An 18475-nucleotide genomic window follows, 5' to 3' on the forward strand; every position below is an offset into this window, starting at 1 on the left:
TCTTTCCTTCATATCTGTGCTGGCAAGGATTTAGCGTAAGTTCTCATTCAGCACCGTCACCCAGCTATGAAGTATGGGTGTTCGCATATACACAGATATACACGCAAGTCAGGATATTCAGTTCCATCACTGAACATCAGAGAGGATTAATGGGTAACAAGATGCTAGTGTTTCCACTCCTCATTTTATTCTGGGTCACCCTGGTACTATTTTTGAAGTGAACATTTCAAATGGGCAGCTAGTCTGTACGGCAGATGTGACTAGAACTGTACAGCATAGGTGCTGCCTCACCCCCTGGCTTGAAGTGGTTTTCATTGTACACAGGGTTTACAGTTTGTTTCAATGGTTCTCAGCACCCACACTATAAAAATTGTTCCAGCCCCCCCACTGTACAGATCAACTAGCAAGGGTAAGAAAAATGCCCAGCTGTTACCCACTTTCCTTTCCCAGACAGTATTCACACAGCCTCTGGCAGAACAAGGGCCTGCAGCATGCTGCCTCCACGCCACTAACCCAGCAGCCAAATTATTTGAGGAAAATTAATATTAAACATTAAAGAGAACTTCAGCAATAGTAAAACCCTGATTAAGTCAAGCAGCATATGAATTACCTGTAAGTGTATTTCTATCTGTAATTTCTATTTGTTAGTCATCTTAAAATGCCTATACACAAATGCAAGAAGCCTGGGAAACAAGCAGGAAGAATTGGAAGTCCTGGCACAGTCAAGGAACTGTGACGTGACTAGAATAATGGAGACTTGGTGGGGTAACTCACATGACTGGAGCACTGTCATGAATGGGTATAAACTGTTCAGGAAGGACAAGCAGAGGAAAAAAGGTGGAGGAGTTGCACTATATGTAAGAGAGCAATATGAAGGCTCAGAGTTCCTGCATGAAACTGGAGAAAAGCCTGTTGAGAGTCTCTAGATGAAGTTCAGAGGCAAGAGCAACAAGGGTGATGTCATGGCGGGCATCTGATATAGACCACCAGACCTGGAGGATGAGGTAGACAAGATTTTCTTCCGATAACTAAAGGAAGTTTCCAGGTCACAGGCCCTGGTTTTTATGGGGGACGACTTCAATCACCCTGACATCTGCTGAGAGAGCAATACAGCAGTGTACAGACAATCCAGGAAGTTTTTGGAGAGTGATTGGGAAAACTTCCTGGTGCAAGTGCTGGAGGAACCAACTAGGGGCTGAGCTCCTTTTTACCTGCTGCTCACAAACAGAGAAGAACTGGTAGGGGAAGTATAAGTGGATGGCAGCCTGGGCAGCAGTGACCATGAGATGGTCCAGTTCAGGATCCTGAGGAAAGGAAGAAAGGAGAAAAGCAAGATGTGGACCTGGATTTCAGAAAAGCAGACTGACTCCTCTGGGAGACTAATATGAGGGGGAAAGAAGTCCAGGAGAGCTGGCTGTATTTTAAAGAAACCTTATTGAGGGTGCAGGAACAAGACACCTGGATGTGCATAAAGAATAGCAAATATGGCAGGCAACCATCTAAGCTTAACAGAGAAATCTTTGGTGAGCTTAAACACAAAAAGGAATCTTACAAGTGGAAACTTGGATGGATGATTAGGGAGGAGTATAAAAGTATTGCTCGAGCATGCAGGGATGAAATCAAGACGGCCAAACCACAATTTGAGTTGCAGCTAGCAAGGGACGTGAAGGGTAAAAAGAAGGGTTTCAACGGTATGTTAGCAACAAGAAGGTGGTCAGGGAAAGTGTGGGCCCCTTATTGAATAGGGGAGGCAACCTAGTGACAAATGATGTGGGAATAGCTGAAGAACTCAATGCTTTTTTTTGCCTTTGTCTTCACAGACAAGGTCAGGTCCCAGACTACTGCACTGGGCAGCAAAGTACAGGGAGGAGATAAGCAGCCATCAGTGGTGAAAGAACAGGTTCAGGACTATTTAGAAAAGCTGAACAAGCCCAAGTCCATTGGGCTGGATGCAATGCATCCAACGGTGCTGAGGGAGTTAGCTGATGTGATTGCAGAGCCATTGAACATTATCTTTGAAAACTTGTGGCAATCAGGGGAAGTCCTGGACGATTGGAAAAAGGCAAATATAGTGCCCATCTTTAGAAAAGGGAAGGAAGATCCAAGGAACTACAGACCAGTCAGCCTCACCTCACTCCCCAAAAATATCATGGAGCAGGTCCTCAAGGAATCCATTTTGAAGCACTTGGAGGAGAGGAAGGTGATCAGGAACTGTCAACATGGATTCACCGAGGGCAAGTCATGCCTGACCAATCTAATTACCTTCTATGATGAGATAACTGGCTGTCGATGAGGGGAAAGTGGTGGACATGATATACCTCACTTTAGCAAAGCTTTTGATAGAGTCTCCCACAGAATTCTTGCCAGTAAGTTAAAGAAGCATGGGTTGGATGAATAGACTATAAGGTGGACAGAAAGCTGGCTAGATCATCGGGCTCAAGGGGTAGTGATATCTAGATATCAATATCTAGTTGGCAGCTGGTATCAAGCAGAGTGGTCATGGGGCCGGTTTTGTTCAACATCTTCATTAATGATCTGGATGATGGGGTGGATTGTACCCTCAGCAAGTTTGCAGAGGACACTAAGCCGGTGGGAGTGGTAGATACGCTGGAGGGTAGGGACAGATACTGAGTGACCTAAACAAATTGGAGGATTGGGCCAAAAGAAATCTGATGAGGTTCAACAAGGACAAGTGCAGCATCTTGCACTTAGGATGGAAGAATCCCATGCACTGCTACAGACTGGGGACCAACTGGCTAGACAGCACTTCTGCAAAAAAGGACCTGGGGGTTACAGTGGACAAGAAACTGAATGAATCAACAGGGTGCCCTTGTTGCCAAAAAGGCTAATGGCATACTGGTCTTCATTAGTAGGAGCATTGCCAACAGTTCAAGGGAAATGATTATTCCCCTCTATTCGGCACTGGTGAGGCCACATTTGGATTATTGTGTTCAGTTTTGGGCCTCTCACTAAGTGAAGGATGTGGACAAATTGGAGAGTCCAGCAGAGGGCAACAAAAATGATTAGTGGCCTGGGGCATATGACTTATAAGGAGAGGCTGAGGAAACTGGGATTATTTAGACTGCAGAAGAGAAGAGTGAGGGGGGATTCGATAGCAGCCTTCAACTACCTGAAAGGGGCAGGGGGGGTTAAAGAGGATGGAGCTAGGCTGGTCTCAGTGGTGGCAGATGATAGAACAAGAAGCAATGGTCTCAAGTTGCAGTGGGGGGAGATCTAGGCTGGATATTAGGAAAAGCTTTTTCACTAGGAGGGTGAAGCACTGGAATGGGTTACCTAGGGAGGTGGTGGAATCTCTCTCCGTAAAGGTTTTTAGGGCCCGGATTAACAAAGCCCTGGGTGGGATGATTTAGTTGCGGTTGGACTAGATGACTTCCTAAGGTCCCTTTCAACCCTAATCTTCTATGATTCTATGATCTGTCACAGGGTGCACCACTCACCGCTGCACTGGCACCTCCTTCTGGGTCACTCTGGGGATTAGCTCTAGAGGTAAACATCCCCATCCACAGTTTGCACACCATCACTCAGATTTTGGTCTGCAGCTCCTCTAGCTCCAGGACCCACAGGGTCCTCTGTGAGATTCAGCCCTCCAGTCAGGTCACTCAGCGTTCCCCCCTTCTGCGGTACAGTCCCTCAGCAGTCCTAGGCAGTCTTCCCATTCACTGCCTCAGTTCTATGCCACGTCCTCAGTGGCTGGTAGAGGAACTCAGGCCCACCCTCTACTCCAGGTTCCAATCCAGGGACCCTCAGCTCAGTAGTTCTAGGCTCTACACTCTCAGCCCTCACTGCTCCTTCCCTACTGCTTCCTACTCTTCTTGGTTCTGCCCCCCTTCTCTGGGAGTACCAGCTCCAAACCAATGACCTCTTACCAGGGAGTGACTGTAGGCTTTCTCCCTGCAGACCCCAAACACTACTCCTCCCCCTTCCCAGCCATGGCAGCTGCTGCCTGGTTTCATGAAGCCTTCCCCAGCAGTCTCTGCTTGTTGCCAGCTATCTGGCTTTATACAGGCCCCACTTGTTCCTGCACAGCTGACCGTCCTTTCAATTAGCTGACTCCAGCCTAAAGCTCCCCTCTTTGCAGCCTAGTTAACTGATTGGGCCCACTTGGCCCATTTCAGCTCTTCCAGGACCTGTGTTGGAAGCACTCTCCATCACACCGTCAATCAACTATTAATTAGCAGTTCTTCATTTTAAATATATGGGCCCAGAGTTTGCCCAAATTAATTCCAAACAACAACAAAATGTTAGGCTATTTCAGTACTTAATGAAACAAGATGGACACTTCCCTGGAGTGTTTTAGTTTATGTCCTCCTCCACATGAGTTCCACAATGGCTTTCAGACACACAGCAAGATTTATGTTCTTCAAGGAGTGCTACTTACTCCACGTCTCCTTCTGTGTCAGCATGAAATTAGCCTTCAGTGCCACGTCTTGCCTTTTTTGGTTCTGTTCCAGTTGGTTTACAGAAGCTTTTGACTGTGCCGCTCCAACACAGTTTTGGCTTGTCTGCTGATCCACCAGGTCATGAAGATCATCTGTGAATATTCCTTTCTTGGTGTTATTCTGGCTAGCTTGCAGTGGACCTGCATAGCTGATTGTGGTAGAGTCTCAAGAAATGTGATGAGACTGTCTGTAGAGGATCCTAGAAAATCACACACAAAGAAGGGTCATTTATGTTATCATCGGTGTACCATTTTGCTTCTTGATTTAGGACAAGAAATTTACTGAACTATGCTTAATATATATTAGTTCTGAACAGCAAGTGAAGGTGCAGATGTCAATTTCAATGGAAAGCATTAAGAAAGTGAAGTAGCTTTAACAAATGTATTTGAAAATATTTAAAACATAATTTTAAGTAAAGCTCATCTCTTCCACATAAAAGTTTAGAGAATAAGAGTAAAATTATTTGACTTATAAACACCAAACAGTAGTCATTTGGTTGCCAACATGGATTTTCCAGTCAGTAAAGTGCATTGTGTGTAAATCTACTAATATTCCTCTAGTCACAGAAGAGATTTGTATCTTCCTCTAAATTATCATGTATTCAATCTGTAGTATGGCTTCTGTATGAGTCTTGCACACATTTTTTTGGGAAAAGGACCAGTGAGAAGATATGTATTTTGATGAGAGAGCTCTTAAATAGTGTTCAATATTTCATGCACCTCAACAGGAATGAGGTAAAGTTAAGCCATAAATTCAGCCAACAACAAAATGGCAGTTTTACAAAAGCTGGTCATGTAAGATTAGACGCGCACACACCACACAATTATCTTGCAGTCTGCATTCTCCCCAAAGCACCACAGGATGTGCATTGTTAGTCAAAAGATACCTACTCACAATTCACATGCAGCCTAGTTTAATGTCAGCATAGCTGCTGCTCTTAAGTAAATATTAGTCAACAGTTAAAAAAAAAAAAAAACATGCTAGGAAGGAAATGCTAAGAAGCAAAAATTGGGTAGTTACTACTACTGTGAACTTTTCCTAGACATACACATTTCAGGGTAGATGCTACAAAATAAAACAATACAAGACACAAGAGTTAGGTCAGACTAAATATGACAGGTCTGATGGACAAGTGTCTGTACATTTAAGCAATCAAAAGGGAATCATTATACAAGGAGGCGCAGACAGAAAGTCAGCAGTTTCAGGTGAGAAAAGACAGCCCAAACCCATATGAATGTTCAGCCACACAAAAACTTTAAAAAGCATAAAAGTTTGCCAAGAGCAAGATTCAGTAACTTGAAGATGCTTTTTAAAAAAAAAAAAAAAAAAAAAATCACCTTGGCTTCCAAATGGGGGTATCGATTCCAACTTGATTTAAGCAGGAAATGTTAATGCACTTCATGATAGGATGCCAACCATTCTTTCAGGAACAAGTAAAGCTAGCCTGGCTTCAGACTAACTATAAAACAACCCCAAAGGTCTTGTTCTACATGTCTAACAAGATACATTGTTCTGCAGGCCTGAGATCAATTTTTAAGTTATTTTTAATAGGATTTGTGTCTGAATGCAAGTCTTTTGAACTCAAAAAAGCCACTAACTAGTTTCTCTTTTGTGTCTTTTCATGGTGCACAAAGACAGTCCAGCAGAATAGCAGTTCTTATTTACTCAATATATATTTTCAGTATTGCCTTATTGTTCTATTATCCTTAATTACTGCTACATGTTCAGCTGACTATATGTCATAATAATATCAGATATTCACAGATAATCCTACATGAATATTAGATCTTGCCAGGCATGAGAATCATTTCCTATCTGAGTGTCAAGGTTCCTTAAAGATATCTCGGACTTTGTCCTGAGGAAAAAATCTCATTATAGTATGCAAGGGGGGTGGATCTGGGGAGGAGGCATGTGAAAACCTACTGCTCAAGCATTTCAGTACATAAGCAAGTTGCAGGCAGAGTTGAAACCTAGAAGCAGTGTAATTCTTCTGCCTTGTGGTATGGTGTCAATGCACTATGGTATTATGTATGAGAACCAGGCTTAAACTCAGAGTTCTTGGTTCCAGGGATGATGGAGTTCACGGCTACCTTCCCCATGGGTGCCAGGATGGCCTTGATTAGGCAATTTTGTATGGCGTTGTGGTGCAGCTGCCAGGCTCTAGAGTGAGGCTTGCAGCTACACAAGACGTGGTGTAGTGTCTTGCTGGCATAGCCACACTTTCTGCATCACTTGTCCCAATTCCCATGGGCGATAGCTCCGTTCAGCATGATGCAACTGAGCTGGGCCCTGTGGATGAGTCTCCAAATCAGGTGAAGTTGCGCCTGGGGAGGAAGTGGTTGCTGACATCCCACTTGCATGTCACTTCGAAAGCCTTGCCCTGGTCCAGCTTCTGTCTCAGGTTTTCTATGTACTGCCCATGGATGGCATCCTTCAGGCTCCTCTCAAGCATGGTCCTCACTCTGAGTGACTATTGTGTGCTCAGTGTTCTTGACCTGTGGCACCAGGACACCCAGCCCCATGTTTCAGAAATCATGGAAATGCTGACAGGAAACATGGAATCCTTCACTACTCCTGTGAGAACGTCGGAATTTGTTTTAGCTCTGAAGGCCTTTGATAGCATGCGGAGCGCCACCACGAGGAACTTATCAATTAAAGGACTATCTACACCACATAGCAGACTCCATGAGGGACAATCCACTATTATGGACATACCTACTCCCCATTAACTGCATCCTATGTAACCTCTGCAATAAGTGATGTTCCCGAATTACTGATCGCTTGTACTGTTAACTGTCATACCTATTACCCCCTGTGACCCATCCGTGCCTAGGGTAGCCACCTGAAAATGCCAAGGTCAGGGCAGGCTGTAAAAGGAGAGCAGGTTCTCCCAGCGCTGATGGGTGACACTGAGGTCAAGCTTCCCAAACAGCCACAAACTGCTTCTGACTTCCCCACACTGGTTATCAAGAAGCCAGTCCACAAAAGCACACAGTCCCCTTTACTGCATTCCAGTTCCTGGCTCCCAAATCAGCCACCAGGTTCAGTAAAGAGATCAGTTCTTTAAACTCTATACTCTTTACTAAAAAGGTTCCCTCTGACCTCAAAGAGTCAGCCACAGCACCAGATCAACATAAGTTTGGATCTTACCTAAAATACCACTCTGCCAGCCAATCCTTTAGTAACTAAAACTAAAGGTTTATTGCAAAAAGAAAGAAAGAAACCATGAGAGAACTGTTAAAAGATTAGAGCAATCAGATATATACAAATGATTAAAAGTCTATACACATCAGGTTTCTAAAAGAATTGTGGAGTTGCAGGCTTGTACAGTTCCTCTGGTACACATCCAGTACCTGGATGGGTCTAAGTCCTTCGGTTCAGTTGCAAATGAATTAATCCAGAGGTAGGTATGTGTCTGTAGAGGAACAGGAACAAAGACAAAATGGATTCCGTAGCTTGGCCTTATATACCCTCTGGCCTTGGCCATGCTGTCTTGTGGAACGTTAAAAACTAAAATGGAGTCCAGAGTCACATGGACCAATCCTGGTAAATCTTCAGGTATGCCTTTAGTTTCTTCCTGGGCCCTTTGCCTCTGTAAAGGTTTTGATGGGTCATTAAGTGGGCTATTGTCCTGGCGCCTCTCTGTCTGGGGTGTGTCTTATACAGCATAGCTTGAAACACAGGCATATCAAATATGTCCATAACTTCCATTACAGATATAACACATGAACATAAGTATTGCCATCTTTCTCAGCACATTACATCCTTTCTAACAGTACCTGACATGGCATATCTTACATGAATCATTATGATTTGACATATTAATGTTACACAATACAGTAAACGCCCCCTCCCTCTCCCCCCCCAATCTAACCAGCATGACAACCCCTAACCAGGATACCACAGATTATGTTTTCATTGTACTCCCTGACTCTCAGCCAAATTCTGTACCCGCTGATAATCTGTACATTATGCCTGGATGTCCAGGAACTCTTCCGTTTAAACTCTGTATCTGACCATTTTTTAAAAACATTATCTTTAATAAAATGTTTAAATCTATTCTTATCAGTTTAATTCAATTCATTTGGATTAATCACTGAGGCAGATGCCTGCACCACCAGAAGAGCTGAATTACACCACCAAAAGAAAACTCCTGATCTCAAGATGGATTCCGCTGTTTCAGCTATATTTGGAAGCTTCACCAGGACCAAGAAGATGATCACTCCAGCGCCAATTTGGCAGAGGACTTCCCATGCTGCTGATTTTCCTCCTTTCAGAGGTACTACTTGAAGAGCTGCTTTAATCACCACTCAGCCCGCTGCCACTTCTGCTGTACAGGCTGCTCCTGCTTCTTCTCAAGCTGTTTCCCAGCAAAATGCTTCCATCAGCACTCGTCCTGCTGCCGCTTTGGCTCCAGGGACTGCTCCTTGGGAATCAACTGCACCGCCGATGATCCCACGGAAGCCTGCCCCATGTTCCTGCGCTATTGCTCCTGCTACCTTCCGGGAACCTGCTTCAACCAGTGCTTGCCCTGCTGCTGCTTCAGCGACCACTGCTCGGGAATCAGGCAAAGCGGCTTCAACCCACGCTTGCTCTGCTGCTCCAGTGACTGCTCCAGATCGTCAGGAAGCAGCAACACCCTCCTCGGTGCCCAGGGGATCGGCACTTGATGCCTGTGTTACTCCACCCACTTCTCCCCGGGATGCCCCTCAAAGAGCTGCTGCTTCCACCAAAGCTCGCTCCGCTGCTGCCTCTGCTCTGGGGAAATCAGCTGCCCCATCACCATTCTCATCGATGACTGGGACCACTGCCTGCACTGCTGCTCTTCCTCTGCCTCTGGACAGCTCCCAGGATGCAGCTTCGACCCACGCTTCTCCGGCTCCGCTTCAGGACCCTTGCTGGGAGGCAGCTTAGGTTGGCGTTCCTATGATGGCTCCTTCCCTTGCTCTCCCGAAGGCCGCCCCAGGAGCCACCACCTCTGCTGTCCCCCCTTGCAATGCTTCTCGGGACTCAGCTTTGCTAGATACCACTGTCATTAATGATTCTACTCCTTCTCTCTCTAGGTCCACCCGCGGGATGTGGCTGTCCCTGATGCTCGGGACGCCCTTCAGGAAACGAATCCATCCAGCACCGGTAACCCTCCTGCTCCCCCTGCCCTGCAGAGAGCCCCCCAAGGAGCGGCTGCCACTGCTGCTCCCCCTTGAAATTCCTCTGGGGGCGCAGCTCTAGCCATTACTTCTGCAATGGCTGTATCTGCCTCTCCCTCTGAGAGGAATGCTCCCCGGGAACCTGTCGCTTCATCAGCCCCACGCAACGTAACTCGGATGGCGACTCTCAAGAAGACCGTCGGCGCCCCTGAGACATCAAAGAAGGCCAGCAGCACCTCCTTACAAACAGCTCCTCGACCCCAAAATGCTACTGCAACAGGACTTTGCCCTGCAAGGGCAACCTCACAGGATATCGCGACCAGGGTCACCAATGTCCTCAACTATCTTCGAAGGAGCGATGCCCCAGAGAGTATTACTACCGCCAGCCCTGCTGCCCAGAATCCCGAAACTCCCACTGCTCCGCTCACCCTCCCTGATGACACCCTCACAGACAGGTACTGCCTGTCCCCAGGAACCACTGACACGGTAGAAGCCTTTCCAAGGCAAGAGGCCGGAGGGAAGGAGGACTACATCTACTTTCGCTATCCATTCACCAAAGATGCGCTCTCCTGCCCCATCTGCCACCCGGCCCGAGAATTCCACCTCCTGGACGGCGTCACGAGGCCCCTGAAGAGAATCCACAACAAGCGAGTAGCCTTCAGTTGCATGCTCTGCGGCATGCCCTTCGAGACGCAGAAGAAATGCAGGTCACACCAAGTGACCTGCAATGGGCCTCCCACACCAGAAAGGATGGTCCCCAACCCTGCTCGGACCATGGAAGCACCACACACCCTAGCTCAGGCTCCCAACCCACCCATTGCTTCCACTGCTGCACCCCAGCCATCTGCTTCGGACCCACAGCAGGGGAGCATGTCTCACCAACCTACCATCACGAGGACCGTCCCTGGCTTAGCAAAGCACGATGCCGCAGCTGACAGGACAACAACCATCTCAAAGTCCTCCAGTCAGGGCTCCGTCAACAAGGGGCCCAGCACTCCCCTGTGGATCACCAGAGAGAACTCCATCGACAGCTAAGTACCCCAGGGCAGCTATCCATCCGCGGTCACCCTGTCCCAGGAGGGATCAGTGCACTCCTGCGGCCGGCTGCCTCCCACCCTGCTTCCAGGAAGGCCAGCATAGCCCCCCAGGCCACAAAGCAAATGCCAGCCAATGGTGGAGACGACCCTGCCGCAAGACCGCAGTGCCAGGCCCCCAAATGGCCCAGCACAGCCCTTGAGACCACTGCAAAGGGTCCTGTCCCCAGAACACTGCCTGCTCCATCAGAGTCCGCCCGGACAGAACCCAGCCGCAGAAGGACCAGCGGCATCACAGAATCCCTGCAGCTGGACTGTGTCCCGCTGAGGACCGGAGCGAGAGCTTCCAAGTCTGTCCTTCACAAAAGGACCAGCACTGCCCAGTCACCGCCAAGAGAAGACCAGGTGCCCTGTGACACCACCACGCCACCAGAGGTCCTAACCCACCACCCAAGCAAAAGGAACCTTGAGCGTTCGGATGAAGAGAGACCACAGGCCGCCTGCACTACAAGCATGCAGCCCGAGCCCACCGCTGTGGCACACCAAGACGATCAGCGGCCGGCAATGACGACTGCCACGCCCTGGCAGCTCACCTGGACGGAGAAGCTAGACACAGCAGAGTCCTTCAGCAACTTCGACCTCCTCGTGAACAGGCTCACCCAGGAGCTGCCTGCAGAAATCGCAGCAGGGAGAAGGTCAAACCAGGAGACCACCCCAGCCTCTAGCAGAACACCGCAACAACAACAGGAGAGACCCCGGAAGGAGGAACGCCAGCCACCGCTATGACCCGGCTGCAGCCTCAAGGATCCAGAAGATGTTCTGGGCGAACCGCGCCAAGGCCATCCGAGAGATCCTCGATGGGCCCTCGTCCTACTGCACAATCCCCTCCAAAAGGCTGCTGGCATACTTCAAGAGCGTGTTCGACCGCATAGACCTGAACATCACCGAGCGCCCAGCGTGCCTCCATCCGCTACCCAAGGTTGGTAATGCAGGGGAGCTGCAGGCCGACTTCACGCCCCAAGAAGTGATGGCCAGGCTCTCCAGGACAAAGAACACGGCACCAGGGAAAGACAGCATCCTGAAGAAATGAGATCCTGGCTGCCTGGTGCTCTCAGCCCTCTTCAACCGATGCAAACAGTTCCGCCGGACCCCTACCTCCTGGAAGAAGGCCATGATGGTGCTGATATACAAGAAAGGAGAGAGAGATGACCCCAGTAACTGGAGACCCATCTCTCTCTGCTCCACCATCTACAATCTGTATGCCAGCTGCCTAGTGGCCAGGATCACAGATTGGTCCGTGAACGGGAGAGCCATCAGTTCCGTCCAGAAGGGCTTCATGTCATGTGAAGGCTGCTACGAACACAACTTCATCCTACAAACCAACATCCAAACAGCTAGGCGGGAACGGCAGCGGTGCACTATGGCTTGGCTGGACCTGGCTAACGCCTTCAGGTCTGTGCCCCACCAAAACATCTTCTCCACGCTCGAGGAATTTGGGATGCCCGGAGGCTTCCTCCAGTTGCTCCAGCAGCTGTACGACGGGAGCACCACCACCACCCGCTCGACCGAGAGGGAGAGTACGGAGATCCCGATCCGGAGCGCGGTGAAGCAGGGCTGTCCCCTCAGCCCCATCATCTTCAACCTCGCCATGGAGCTGCTCATCCGATCCATCTCCAATGGCCCAAGAGGGTTCGAGCTCCACGGGGAGAGAGTAAACATCCTGGCCTACACGGACGACCTGGTCCTGATTGCAGACGACCCCGAGAGCCTCCGAGGAATGTTCAACGCCACCAGCCAGGCTGCTGATTGGATAGGACTGTGCTTCAACAACAAGAAATGCGCGTCCCTCCACACTGACGGCAGCAGAAGGGACTTGGTCCAGGTGACCTCGTTCCACATTCAGGGCGAGCCCATGAGCCCCCTTGAGAAAGATCAGGCGTACCAGCACCTGGGCACGCCTACAGGTTTCTGCGTCCGACAGACCCCCGAGGACACCATCAAGGAGATCCTACAGGATGGCACCAAGGTCGACGCCTCCCTGCTGGCGCCCTGGCAAAAGATCAACGCCCGAAACACCTTCCTGATCCCCTGCATCTCGTTCGTCCTGCGGGGTTCAGCCGTGGCAAAAGTGCCCCTCAACAAGGCCGACAGCGCCATCAGGCAGCTGGTGAAGGGGTGGCTGTTCCTCCCCCAGAGGGCCAGCAAGGAGTTGACTTACATCGGGCACAAACAGGGAGGCGCCAATGTCCCCCGCATGGGCGACCTCTGCGACATCGCGGTCATCACCCAGGCCTTCCGCCTGCTGACCTGCCCAGAAGCCACCGTGAAGAACATCGCAGCGAACGCCTTGGGAGAGGTGGTCAAAAAGCAGATCAGCAGAACCCCCTCCAGCCAAGACATCATCACCACCTCAATGACTCCCTGGATGGCGAATTTGGATGCGACGGGGGCGACATCCCCTCGCTCTGGACCTGCGCTTGCAACGCAATGCCTGGAAAAACACATCAGCTGCCGCTGGACATGGTGCAAGGAGCACCAGGAGCTGTCGGTCCTGGTGCCGCGGATCAGAGCCACCGACCACACCATCGTCACCCCTAGTGCCTGGGGCATGCTGGAGAGGTCCCTGAAGGCTGCCATCATGCACTGTACGTGGAGGATCTGAAGAAGAAACATGACCGGGGAAAGACCTTCAAATTGACCAGCAAGTGGGACGCCAGCAACCACTTTCTGGCAGGGGGCAGTTTCACCCGATTCGCGGACTGGCGGTTCATCCACTGTGCCCGACTCAACTGCCTCCCGCTGAATGGGGCCATCCGCCATGGGAACCGGGACAAACGCTGCAGGAAGTGCGGGTACAACAACGAAACCTGGCCCCGCATCCTCTGCAGCTGCAAGCCCCACTCCAGAGCCTGGCAGCTGCGGCACAACGCGGTCCAGAGCCAGCTCATGAAAGTCATCCTGCCTCACTTGGGAAAGGTCACCGTGAACTCCGCCGTCCCCATATCCAACAGCCCGCGGAGGCCGGACATTACCAACGAGGACCAGAAAAAGATCGTTATGGTGGACATCACAGTCCCATTAGAAAACAGGACCCCGACCTTTCACGCAGCCCGAGCTCATAAGGAGGAGAAATGCGCTCCCCTGGCCGACACCCTGAGAGTAAAGGGCTACGAGGTTCAGACCCCGCCCTGATTGTTGGAGCACTGGGCGCTTGGGATCCCCGAAACGAGCATGTGCTGCGGGCCTGCGGTGTTGGTCAGCGCTACGCCAGGCTGATGCAGCTCCTCATGGTGTCTGACACCATCCGGTGGTCGAGAGATTTACATCAAGCACATCACCGGGCACAGACAGTACCAGGATGAGTAAGCTGGAGCGCCACATTGAGTAACATATCAATTAAAGGACTATCTACACCACATGACTCAATGAGGGACAATCCACTATTATGGTAATACCTACTCCCCATTAACCACATCCTATATAACCCCTGCAATACGTGATGTTCCCGAATTACTGATTGCATGTTTTGTTAACTGTCAAACCTATTACCCCCCATCCAGGATACCACAGATTATCCTTTCATTGTACTCCCTGACTCCCAACCAAACTCTGTACCCGCTGATAATCTGTACATTATGCCTGGATGTCCAGGAACTCTTCCGTTTAAACTCTGTATCTGACCATTTTTTTTAAACATTATCTTTAATAAAAATTTTGAATCTGTTCTTACCAGTTTAATATCCAATATGTTCTCTATCTGAGGACTATATATTAAATAGATTTTTGGAACCGGGAGATGGAATAGAAGCTTGCTCCATCCACTCCACACATCAGCCTGGTATTGCAGTACCTCCAGGACCAGTGCACCTCCCTTCAGGGAGACTATAGTGGCGAAAAAAATAGAATTAGTTTAACAGTGTTTCTCTAATGAGGTTGTCTTTGTATTGCTTCTCTTAAGCAGTCTTACAACAGTTTTATTCTGAGTCCTTTAGGGTCTGCTTATTTATGATGAAACTTTGCTATAACTTTCTATTGTAATTTTGTGTGAGTATATAAAATGCACTTTTTTCAGTTACCAGAGGATTGTTTAAAAAGCTGGGATTCTATTTGGAGTTATTTGTTTTTCCACCAACCTTTGAAATCAGAACCAGTAGGTGGTGCTTTAGCTCCACAGTCATAATTATACTGATATCAATCTGTAGTGTAGACCTGGCCTTACTCTTATTTGCTTATGCCAATGCAACTCACGCTAAATACACTGTTGGCACTAACCATTTATTTTTGACACATTTCTCCCGACTCACCCCGTCCCGCCCCAAAAGAAAGAAATCTAAATCACCCTGTGACCTGTCCCGTGCCCAGGGTAGCCAACTGAAAATGCCAAGTTCAGGGCAGGCTGCAAATGGAGAGCAGATTCTCCCAGCACTGATGGGTGGCACTGAAGCCAGACTTCCCAACCAGTCACAAACTGTGCTGCTGAATTCCCACAGAAGCCAATATACAAATACACACAGCCCCCTTTACTGCATTTCAGCTTCTGGCTCCCAAATCAGTACTAGGTCCAGTAAAGAGACGAGTTATTTGAACTCTAAGCTCTTTACTAAAAAGGTTCCCTCTGACCCCAAGGGGTCAGCCACAGTATCAGCTCAATATAAGTTTGGATCTTCCCTAAAATACCACGCTGCCAGCCAATCCTTTAGTAACTAAAATTAAAGGTTTATTATAAAAAGAAAGAAATAAACCATAAGAGAAATGTTAAAGGGTCAAAGCAAATCAGATATATACAAATGATTGAAAGTCCATATACATCAAGTTTCTGGGAGAACTGTGGAGTTGCAGGCTTGTACAGTTCCTCTGGTATACATCCAACACCTGGATGGGTCTTAGTCCTTCGGTTCAGTTGCAAGTGAATTGATCCAGAGGCAGGTATATGTCAGTAACTGAACAGGAACAAAGACAAAATGGTTTCTGTGGCTTTGCCTTATATACCCCCTGGCCCTGGCCATGCAGTCTTGTGGAATATTACAAGAACTAAAATGGAGTCCAGAGTCACATGGGGCAATCCTGGTAACTCTTCAGGTATGCCTTTAGTTTCTTCCTGGGCCCCTTGCATCCATGAGTGTCTTAATGGGCCATTAAGCAGGCTATTGTTCTGCCGCCATCCTATCTGGGGTGTTGCCCAGGCAGCACAATTTAAAATACAGATATCTCAAATATATCTATAACTTCCATTTCACATATTACAGATGAACATAAGTATCATCATCTGACTTAGTATATTATAACCTTTCTAACAGTACCTGACATGGTATATCTCACATGAATCATTATGATTTTGACATATTGATGTCAAACAATATAACAAATGCTCTCCCCCCATCTACCCAGCATGACACACCCAAAATAAGGGGGGAAATTAACCATACATGACACAGAAACATGAGCTTAAAACAATATACACACCCCACCAACTACAGCCAGACTATTACCCTTTTCCATACATCTCTCTGGAGACTCACCAGGACCATTATCTTTCAAAGTTCATGCCCCTCTACTCCCCAGACTTGCCAAAGGCTTAATTACCTCATCTGTAGGGAGAAACCCAGTTTAAATAGTGCCCCAGGCTCTTCCCCTTTTCCCAGCATCTCTTGGTGGGCCACAACAGCCATAAATAGAGGTAGAACGGACATATCAGCTCATTTCCAGGACAGCAGCACTAGGAGGAAGAACTGGGACCTGTATCCCTGGGTATTTTGGGCCTGTAGTTAAACAGAACAGGTCTTGGTTATGGATCTGAAGATGTGGATTTAAACCCTACTCATGATCCATGTGTGACTGGAAAGATGTGCCCATACATAAAAGTTAGCACGGAGCCTGGTGTAATTACTGGATTCATTTTAAATGGGAGAAAAAGAGGTTTAGTGGGTATGGTGCTGAACTGGGCCAGGGAAGTCCTGGGTTCAATTCCTAACTCAACCACAAAGGCCCAGATTCTCAAAGATATCTAGGTGCTTAACTCCCACTGATTTCAATGGGAGTTAAGTTCCTAAATACCATTAAGAATCTAGGCCAAATTCCCCATGTCCCCCTGGGCTAGTCATCTAATCTCCCAGGGCCTCTGTAAAATAAAGATAAGCCCTCCCTACCTCACAAGCATTGCAAGGATAGAATCCTTTAATAATCATGAGGTGCAGAGATACTGTAGTGATAAGGGATATAAACTGGCCATGAACAAGTTTAGGCTTGAAATTAGGCAAAGCTTTCTAACCACCAGAGGAGTCTAGTTCTGGAACAGCCTTCCAAGGGGAGCAGTGGGGGCAAAAATCCTAACTAGCTTCAAGACTGAGCTTGATAAATTTCTGGAGGAGGTGGTATGATGAGACTGCCTGTGATGGCAGGTAACCAATCTGCAACTGCTAGCAGCAAATATCTCCAACAGCCAGTGATGGAACACTAGAAGGGAAGGGCTCTGAGTTATTACAGAGAATTCTTTCCCAGGCGTCTGGCTAGAAGGGTCTTGCCCACATGCTCAGGGTCTAACGTCACCATATTTGGGGTTGGGAAGGAATTTTCCCCTAGGATAGACTGGCAGAGATCCCGGAGGGTTCACCTTCCTCTGCAAGTGACCAGGCCCCATGTTGCAGGTTTAAACTACTATAAATAGTGGATTCTCTGTAACTTGAAGTCTTTAAACCATGGTTTGAGGACATCAGTAACACAGCCAAAGGTTAGTATTCTATTATAGGAATGGGTGGGTGAGGTTCTGTGGCCTGCAATGAGCAGGTCAGACTAGATGATCCCAATGGCCCCTTCTATCCTTAAAGTCTGTAAGCCACATAAGAACCTATACTAATTGATGTTTACCTGGCTTCCTTACTGCAGTCCCAGGATTACAGACAACCCAGGATCTGTGACCAGGTAATAGGATTTATTTCCTTATTGGCCTTCGCATCTGAAGGAAAACAGAACGAACTCTGAGCCAGTCACAAGTCTCCTTTCTTAGGCTGTATCTACATGGAACCACTGCAGCTGCACCGTGGGAGCACTAAGTGTAGCCACCCAGTACAGCGACAGGAACGGTTCTCCCCTCACTGTAGTTAATCCAGCTTCCCAAGAGGCACCAGCCAGTCACTTGAAGAATTCTTCCTGACCGGAAGATAAGAGCTCTGTGTAAGCGCCAAAGCTCACCTCTCTCACCAGCAGAAGCTGGCCCAATAAGAGCTCTAACCTCCCCCACCCTGTTCTCCGAAGGGAGAATTCAAACAGCCAAAGCGGCTCTCAGGGCAGAGGCTCCAGGCAGGGACCATGTAGCCAGGCTCTGCCCCTCCAGTAAGAAGGGGGTCTCTGGACTGCAGACAGGTACAGCTGGTCAGCCAGAGCCCCACCCCCCCAGGAGATGGAAGCGTCTCAGGGAGATAGCCTGGGCGCAGCCACCGGGGGGGGGGGTCTCGTGTGGGGCATAGTCTGGGGGGTCTCTCAGCAGGGGGTAACATGGGGCTCCCCACCCCCAGGGGAGGGGGCCTCTCAGGAGAGTAGCCTGGGGCTCAGCCACCCCCAAGGGAGGGGTCTCTTGGGGGGACGGAGGAGGGTAGCTGCCCTGGGGGAAGGGCGGGTAGCCTGGGGCTCAGCCACCACGGGGGGAGACCAGTTGGCTTAGCCCGGCCCGGCCCCTCTCCTCGAGAGGCGGGGGGGGGGGCGGACTGGTAGCGACCGACCCCGGCACATCCCCCATCCCCACAGCCTCAGTCACACCCGCCTCGCACTGGACGCAGACCCAGGGCGCGTGCGCGAATGCGGCCGACCGAGGCCCGGAGCCCCCTCGGCAAGGGTTCGG

The 18475-nt window shown here is 49.0% G+C and overlaps 1 non-coding gene across 1 annotated transcript; it reads left to right on the top strand.

Annotated features, from left to right (window-relative positions):
* The first annotated feature begins 14323 nt into the window (after positions 1 to 14323).
* On the top strand, positions 14324 to 14513 carry LOC137150552 (U2 spliceosomal RNA). Its single transcript, XR_010919024.1, has one exon. It is a non-coding gene; the product is annotated as a U2 spliceosomal RNA (small nuclear RNA).
* The last annotated feature ends 3962 nt before the right edge of the window (positions 14514 to 18475 follow it).

The sequence above is a fragment of the Emydura macquarii genome, unplaced genomic scaffold (genome assembly GCF_026122565.2).
Source record: "Emydura macquarii macquarii isolate MOO-44397 ecotype Brisbane River unplaced genomic scaffold, CSIRO-AGI_Emac_v2 contig_968, whole genome shotgun sequence".
Lineage (NCBI taxonomy): Eukaryota > Metazoa > Chordata > Testudines > Chelidae > Emydura > Emydura macquarii.